An 8,879-nucleotide genomic window follows, 5' to 3' on the forward strand; every position below is an offset into this window, starting at 1 on the left:
CCACTTTCTTTTGACTTGCTTCACATTGGCCTCTTCAGCAGTCTGTTCTTTAATTCTTTCTTCAATCTGGTTCACTAGTTTGTGAGCCATTCTACATGCCTGTTGTATGGAGGCGGGCTCGTGTGAACTTATATCTTCTTGGATTCTTTCCGGTAATCCTTTCACAAACGCGTCGATCTTCTCTTCCTCATCTTCGAATGCTCCCGGACACAATAGGCACAATTCTGTGAATCGTCTTTCGTACGTGGTAATATCAAATCCTTGGGTTCGTAACCCTCTAAGTTCTGTCTTGAGCTTATTGACCTCGGTTCTGGGACGGTACTTCTCGTTCATCAAGTGCTTGAATGCTGACCACGGTAGTGCGTATGCATCATCTTGTCCCACTTGCTCTAGATAGGTATTCCACCATGTTAACGCAGAACCTGTGAAGGTATGCGTAGCGTACTTCACTTTGTCCTCTTCAGTACACTTACTTATGGCAAACACCGATTCAACCTTCTCGGTCCACCGTTTCAATCCGATCGGTCCTTCGGTTCCATCAAATTCCAAAGGTTTGCAGGCAGTGAATTCTTTGTAGGTGCATCCTACACGATTTCCTGTACTGCTAGATCCAAGGTTATTGTTGGTATGTAGCGCAGCCTGTACTGCGGCTATGTTTGAAGCTAGAAAAGTACGGAATTCCTCTTCATTCATATTCACGGTGTGTCGAGTAGTCGGTGCCATTTCCTTCAAAATAGTTAAATGGAACAAGTTAATCATACAGAATATTAAGAGTAGTTAATAGTATTTCGTAGCATAATATGAACTCATTTATAAAAGCTTTTTCTTCATATTAGCGTTTTATAAGTTTAAATTCGGGTAGTACCTACCCGTTAAGTTCATACTTAGTAGCTAATATACAATTCAACTACTACAATTCTATATGAAAAACTGATTGTAATAATATTTCGCGTTCAAACTTTTATACAATATTTTACAAACTTACAATACCGCTTATTTTACATAAAGCATGAAATATAGCACACAATAACTTTGATACAAGATAGTTGTGAAGACAATTCTAGCTAGTACACAAGTCGTTCGGCAAAGGCAATAAAGACACGTAATTCATACGTCCAGAAACAAGTCATGCATTCTGGTTTTACTAGGACTACTTCCCATCCTTGGTCTTGTGCAACATAACCGTTATGGCCGTTAATAAGACAGCGTGTTGTAACGTCATCAAAGGGACGAGGGTTACGTAATGTCCAACAGTCCCGTAATAATCTAAAAACCTCATTTCTTACCCCAATTACCGACTCCGTCACTTATGGAAACGTTTTGTTTAATAGTTGTAGCCCGATGTTCTTGTTCTCACTTTGGTGAGAAGCGAACATTACTAATCCGTAAGCATAACATGCTTCTTTATGTTGCATGTTAGCCGCTTTTTCTAAATCACGAAGTCCAATATTCGGATATATTGAGTCAAAATAATTTCTTAACCCGTTGCGTAAAATAGCATTTGGGTTCCCCGCAATATATGCGTCAAAGTAAACACATCGTAACTTATGGGTTTCCCAATGTGATATCCCCCATCTTTCAAACGAAAGTCTCTTATAAACCAAGACATTATTGGAACGTTCTTCGAATGTCTTACAAACTGATCTCGCCTTAAATAGTTGTGCGGAAGAATTCTGGCCGACTCTAGACAAGATTTCATCAATCATGTCTCCGGGTAGGTCTCTTAAAATATTGGGTTGTCTATCCATTTTGTGTTTTTAAACTGTAAAATAGACAAGAGTTAGTTTCATAAAAAAAAAATACTTATTAATACAAGCAATTTTCACATATATCATAAAGCATAAGAACACTATATTACATATATTACACCACACGAATACAACTATCTTATTCCGACTCGCTCGTTTCTTCTTCTTCGGTTTTGGTTCGTTTTACCAAGTTTCTAGGGATATATGATGTTCCCCTAATACGAGCCGTCATTGTCCACATTGGTTTAGAAAAACCTGGTGGTTTAGAGGTTCCCGGGTCATTGTTACAACTTAAGGACTTCGGGGGTTGACGATACATATAAAGTTCATCGGGGTTGAAATTAGATTTCTCTATTTTTATGCCCTTTCCCTTATTATTTTCTTTTGCCTTTTTAAATTCAGTTGGGGTAATTTCTATAACATCATCGAAATTCTTGTCAGAATCCGATTCATCGGAGAATTGGTAATCCTCCCAATATTTTGCTTCCTTGGCGGAAACACCATTGACCATAATTAACCTTGGTCGGTTGGTTGAGAATTTTCTTTTACTTAACCGTTTTATTATTTCCCCCACCGGTTCTATTTCTTCATCCGGTTCCGATTCTTCTTCCGGTTCCGATTCTTCTTCCGGTTCCGACTCTTCTTCCGGTTCCTCTTCGGGAACTTGTGAATCAGTCCACGAATCATTCCAATTTACATTTGACTCTTCATTATTATTAGGTGAGTCAATGGGACTTGTTCTAGAGGTAGACATCTATCACATAATATCAAACACGTTAAGAGATTAATATATCACATAATATTCACATGTTAAAAATATATAGTTTCCAACAAAATTTGTTAAGCAATCATTTTTCAAGTAAACACGGTCGAAGTCCAGACTCACTAATGCATCCTAATAAACTCGATAAGACACACTAATGCAAAATTCTGGTTCTCTAAGACCAACGCTCGGATACCAACTGAAATGTCCCGTTCTTATTGATTAAAAACGTTCCATATTAATTGATTTCGTTGCGAGGTTTTGACCTCTATATGAGACGTTTTTCAAAGACTGCATTCATTTTTAAAACAAACCATAACCTTTATTTCATAAATAAAGGTTTAAAAAGCTTTACGTAGATTATCAAATAATGATAATCTAAAATATCCTGTTTACACACGACCATTACATAATGGTTTACAATACAAATATGTTACATCGAAATCAGTTTCTTGAATGCAGTTTTTACACAATATCATACAAACATGGACTCCAAATCTCGTCCTTATTTTAGTATGCAACAGCGGAAGCTCTTAATATTCACCTGAGAATAAACATGCTTTAAACGTCAACAAAAATGTTGGTGAGTTATAGGTTTAACCTATATATATCAAATCGTAACAATAGACCATAAGATTTCATATTTCAATACATATCCCATACATAGAGATAAAAATAATTCATATGGTGAACACCTGGTAACCGACATTAACAAGATGCATATATTAGAATATCCCCATCATTCCGGGACACCCTTCGGATATGATATAAATTTCGAAGTACTAAAGCATCCGGTACTTTGGATGGGGTTTGTTAAGCCCAATAGATCTATCTTTAGGATTCGCGTCAATTAGGGTGTCTGTTCCCTAATTCTTAGATTACCAGACTTAAATAAAAGGGGCATATTCGATTTCGATAATTCAACCATAGAATGTAGTTTCACGTACTTGTGTCTATTTTGTAAATCATTTATAAAACCTGCATGTATTCTCATCCCAAAAATATTAGATTTTAAAAGTGGGACTATAACTCACTTTCACAGATTTTTACTTCGTCGGGAAGTAAGACTTGGCCACTGGTTGATTCACGAACCTATAACAATATATACATATATATCAAAGTATGTTCAAAATATATTTACAACACTTTTAATATATTTTGATGTTTTAAGTTTATTAAGTCAGCTGTCCTCGTTAGTAACCTACAACTAGTTGTCCACAGTTAGATGTACAGAAATAAATCGATAAATATTATCTTGAATCAATCCACGACCCAGTGTATACGTATCTCAGTATTGATCACAACTCAAACTATATATATTTTGGAATCAACCTCAACCCTGTATAGCTAACTCCAACATTCACATATAGAGTGTCTATGGTTGTTCTGAAATATATATAGATGTGTTGACATGATAGGTCGAAACATTGTATACGTGTCTATGGTATCTCAAGATTACATAATATACAATACAAGTTGATTAAGTTATGGTTGGAATAGATTTGTTACCAATTTTCACGTAGCTAAAATGAGAAAAATTATCCAATCTTGTTTTACCCATAACTTCTTCATTTTAAATCCGTTTTGAGTGAATCAAATTGCTATGGTTTCATATTGAACTATATTTTATGAATATAAATAGAAAAAGTATAGGTTTATAGTCGGAAAAATAAGTTACAAGTCATTTTTGTAAAGGTAGTCATTTCAGTCGAAAGAACGACGTCTAGATGACCATTTTAGAAAACATACTTCCACTTTGAGTTTAACCATAATTTTTGGATATAGTTTCATGTTCATAATAAAAATCATTTTCTCAGAATAAAAACTTTTAAATCAAAGTTTATCATAGTTTTTAATTAAGTAACCCAAAACAGCCCGCGGTGTTACTACGACGGCGTAAATCCGGTTTTACGGTGTTTTTCGTGTTTCCAGGTTTTAAATCATTAAGTTAGCATATCATATAGATATAGAACATGTGTTTAGTTGATTTTAAAAGTCAAGTTAGAAGGATTAACTTTTGTTTGCGAACAAGTTTAGAATTAACTAAACTATGTTCTAGTGATTACAAGTTTAAACCTTCGAATAAGATAGCTTTATATGTATGAATCGAATGATGTTATGAACATCATTACTACCTTAAGTTCCTTGGATAAACCTACTGGAAAAGATAAAAATGGATCTAGCTTCAATGGATCCTTGGATGGCTCGAAGTTCTTGAAGCAGAATCATGACACGAAAACAAGTTCAAGTAAGATCATCACTTGAAATAAGATTGTTATAGTTATAGAAATTGAACCAAAGTTTGAATACGATTATTACCTTGTATTAGAATGATAACCTACTGTAAGAAACAAAGATTTCTTGAGGTTGGATGATCACCTTACAAGATTGGAAGTGAGCTAGCAAACTTGAAAGTATTCTTGATTTTATGAAACTAGAACTTTTGGAATTTATGAAGAACACTTAGAACTTGAAAATAGAACTTGAGAGAGATCAATTAGATGAAGAAAATTGAAGAATGAAAGTGTTTGTAGGTGTTTTTGGTCGTTGGTGTATGGATTAGATATAAAGGATATGTAATTTTGTTTTCATGTAAATAAGTCATGAATGATTACTCATATTTTTGTAATTTTATGAGATATTTCATGCTAGTTGCCAAATGATGGTTCCCACATGTGTTAGGTGACTCACATGGGCTGCTAAGAGCTGATCATTGGAGTGTATATACCAATAGTACATACATCTAAAAGCTGTGTATTGTACGAGTACGAATACGGGTGCATACGAGTAGAATTGTTGATGAAACTGAACGGGGATGTAATTGTAAGCATTTTTGTTAAGTAGAAGTATTTTGATAAGTGTATTGAAGTCTTTCAAAAGTGTATAAATACATATTAAAACACTACATGTATATACATTTTAACTGAGTCGTTAAGTCATCGTTAGTCGTTACATGTAAGTGTTGTTTTGAAACCTTTAGGTCAACGATCTTGTTAAATGTTGTTAACCCAATGTTTATAATATCAAATGAGATTTTAAATTATTATATTATCATGATATTATCATGTATGAATATCTCTTAATATGATATATATACATTAAATGTCTTTACAACGATAATCGTTACATATATGTCTCGTTTAAAAATCATTAAGTTAGTAGTCTTGTTTTTACATATGTAGTTCATTGTTAATATACTTAATGATATATTTACTTATCATAGTATCATGTTAACTATATATATATATATCCATATATATGTCATCATATAGTTTTTACAAGTTTTAACGTTCGTGAATCACCGGTCAACTTGGGTGGTCAATTGTCTATATGAAACATATTTCAATTAATCAAGTCTTAACAAGTTTGATTGCTTAATATGTTGGAAACATTTAATCATGTAAATATAAATCTCAATTAATATATATAAACATGGAAAAGTTCGGGTCACTACAATTTACTCCTTTGTTTCTATTTGGTCCGTAGACTTCACACTTTGCCGCAATATGGCCATTCCTATTATACTTGGTACATAATTCTCTACAAAACCATTCCAGATGAAACGTATCACACCTGGGGCATATAGTTCTTTGCCTTTTGTTGTTGTTGTTGTTGTTGTTGTTGTTGTTGTTGTTGTTGTTGTTGTTGTTGTTTTTGTTGTTAGGGTTATTGTTGTTGAGTCATTTGTTGTTGTTATTGTTGTGATTGGGATTGTTGTTGTTGTTATTATTATTGGGATGGTTGTTGCGGTTATTGTTGCAGTTGTTGATGCGATTATTGTTGTTGTTGGGGTGGTTACGATTGTTGTTGTAGTTGTTGTTTTAATTGTTGTTGTTGTACTGGTGACCCTGATCATTGCTTTCTTCCCACTTTCTTTTTCCCTGTTTCATTATGGCCACCTCGGCCGCTTCTTTCTTTATCCTTCCTGTAATTTGGCATATTAATTTGTGGGCTATACGGCTCGCTTTCTGCATTGTTGCAGGGTCGTTAGCACCTACATGCTCTTGGATTCGTTCCGGCAACCCTTTTATGAATGCTTCAATTTTTGCTTCTTCGTCCTCAAATGTTCTAGGACACATTAAAGCCAGTTCATTGAAACATCACTCGTAGGTAGTGACATCTAACCCTTGGGTTGTCAGTGCTTTTAGCTCTGCCTTGAGCTTGTTGATTTCGGTTCGGGGACGGTACTCTTCCGTCATCATGTGCTTGAAAGCGGACCATGAAAGTGCGTAGGCGGTATTCTGTCCTACGTAATCCATGTAGGTATTCCACCATGTCAAAGCAGTACCCCTGAAAGTATGTGTGGCATACTTAACTTTATCCTCTTCTGCGCAGTTGCTGATTGCGAACACGGCTTCAACCTCCTCTGTCCACCGCTTTAGTCCAACGGGTCCTTCAGTTCCTTCAAACTCATTGGGTTTGCAGGCCATAAAAGCTTTATAAGAACATCCTACCCGGTTGCCATTGTTTCCTCCACTGCTGGAACCCGATTAGTTATTATTGTTCATTGCATTCACCACTGCGGCCATATTTGCAGCGAAAGCTTGAAGTTCTTCTGTGTTCAATTGTTGTTGTCTAGTAGCTGGAGGAGCCATTTCCTTCAAAAATAGCCAGCTGAGTTAATCATATAGAATTTTAGAAGTAGCCAAAAAGTATTTTGTAGCTTAATATGAACTTATTATTATAAAAGCCTTTTCTTCATATTAGCGTTTCATAACTATAATAATGTTCAAACTTAGCAGCTAACACACAAATTAACTACTAAAAATCTAATATGAAAAACTATGGTAAGTTATTACGTTACTACGTAATAATAAGTTGTAATAATAATAATAAACCTTCCATGCTTATTCTTATTATTATACAATCATAAGGAAAATTACATTGCGGATTTTTTTACAAACTTAAACACACAATATAATACATATTATACAATGCATGGAATACAGGATAGCTGCCGATGGTTCAAGAACGGAGAGATTTCTTAGATGTTGACGTTGTTTCTTTCTCAGCCAAACGCTTGGATTTTCGTTTGGATAGTTCTTTTTCCAATTCCTCCCAATTGGTTCTTTCGGCTAATTGTTTGGGAGCAAAACCAACAGTCGTTATACGAGGTCATTTTATAAACTGGTCTCTTAGGTGGTTCAGGTGGATGATCACAAATATTTTAGGTCATAATAGGTTCATCGGGTTTGGGATCGGGTATAACAGCCAAAGATTTTCCCAAATCACGTTGTGGTTCGGTAATTTCCACAACTTCTTCAGGATCCTCTTCTTCGGGTTCCTCTTCGGGATCTTCTTCTGGATCCTCTTCTGGAACCTCTACTGGCAATTGTGAATCTTCCCAATTTTTCCAACAATTTTCCACTTTAATGGTAGCACTAAAAGTTAACTTTTCCGTTGGTTCATAAGTCGTATGCTTTGACTCAGCCTTCGAATCACTTGATAAGTAAATGAAATCTGAATCACTAGAGATGTTTATATGATCAGATGAAGTCATCTATTACATAATAGCCGGTACGTTAAGAGAATGATATATCTTATAATATTTATATGTTAATAATCTTATGTTTCCAACAATTATATTAAGCAATCATTTTTAAAATAATTACGGTCGAAGTCCAGACTCACTAATGCATCAAAAATCAGTTAGACACACTGATGAAAAATTTTCTGATTCTCTAAGACCAACGCTCTGATACCAACTGAAATGCCCCGTTCATATTAATTATAAACGTTTCATATTAATTGGTTTCTTTGCGAGGTTTTGACCTCTATATGAGACGTTTTTTAAATCTTGCATTTGTTTTTAAAAACAACCATAACCTTTATTATTGAATAAAGGTCTTAATGACATAATTTAGATTGTCCATCAAAGACAATCTCCTCAAATAAATAAGTTTTTACACAACCCATTACAATATGATCAAATATATTACAACAAATACTCCGAATGCAAGTTTAAACAATATAAACAATTATGCCGACTCCAAATCTTGACCTTGGGTTGGCATACGACAGCGAAAGCGTTTTTAATATTCACCTGAGAATAAACATGCTTAAAACGTCAACAAAAATGTTGGTGAGTCATAGGTTTAATTTCTATATAATAATCATAACATTTAATAAGCCACAAGATTTCATTTAATTAAATGCGCAGGATCATTACAACTGCAAAAATCATTCATACGATGAGTTGCCTGGTAACCGACCTTAACATAGAGCACTTAAGATATCTGGCATCATACATTCCACTATTCAAATGTATGACAAGAACCCTTCGAAGTACTAAAGGATTTCCACTATTCGAAAATGGGGGTGGTTGGTGCCCGTAGATCTACCTTTAGGATTCGTGTCAATTAGTGTTT

The sequence above is a fragment of the Rutidosis leptorrhynchoides genome, chromosome 7 (assembly GCF_046630445.1).
Source record: "Rutidosis leptorrhynchoides isolate AG116_Rl617_1_P2 chromosome 7, CSIRO_AGI_Rlap_v1, whole genome shotgun sequence".
Lineage (NCBI taxonomy): Eukaryota > Viridiplantae > Streptophyta > Magnoliopsida > Asterales > Asteraceae > Rutidosis > Rutidosis leptorrhynchoides.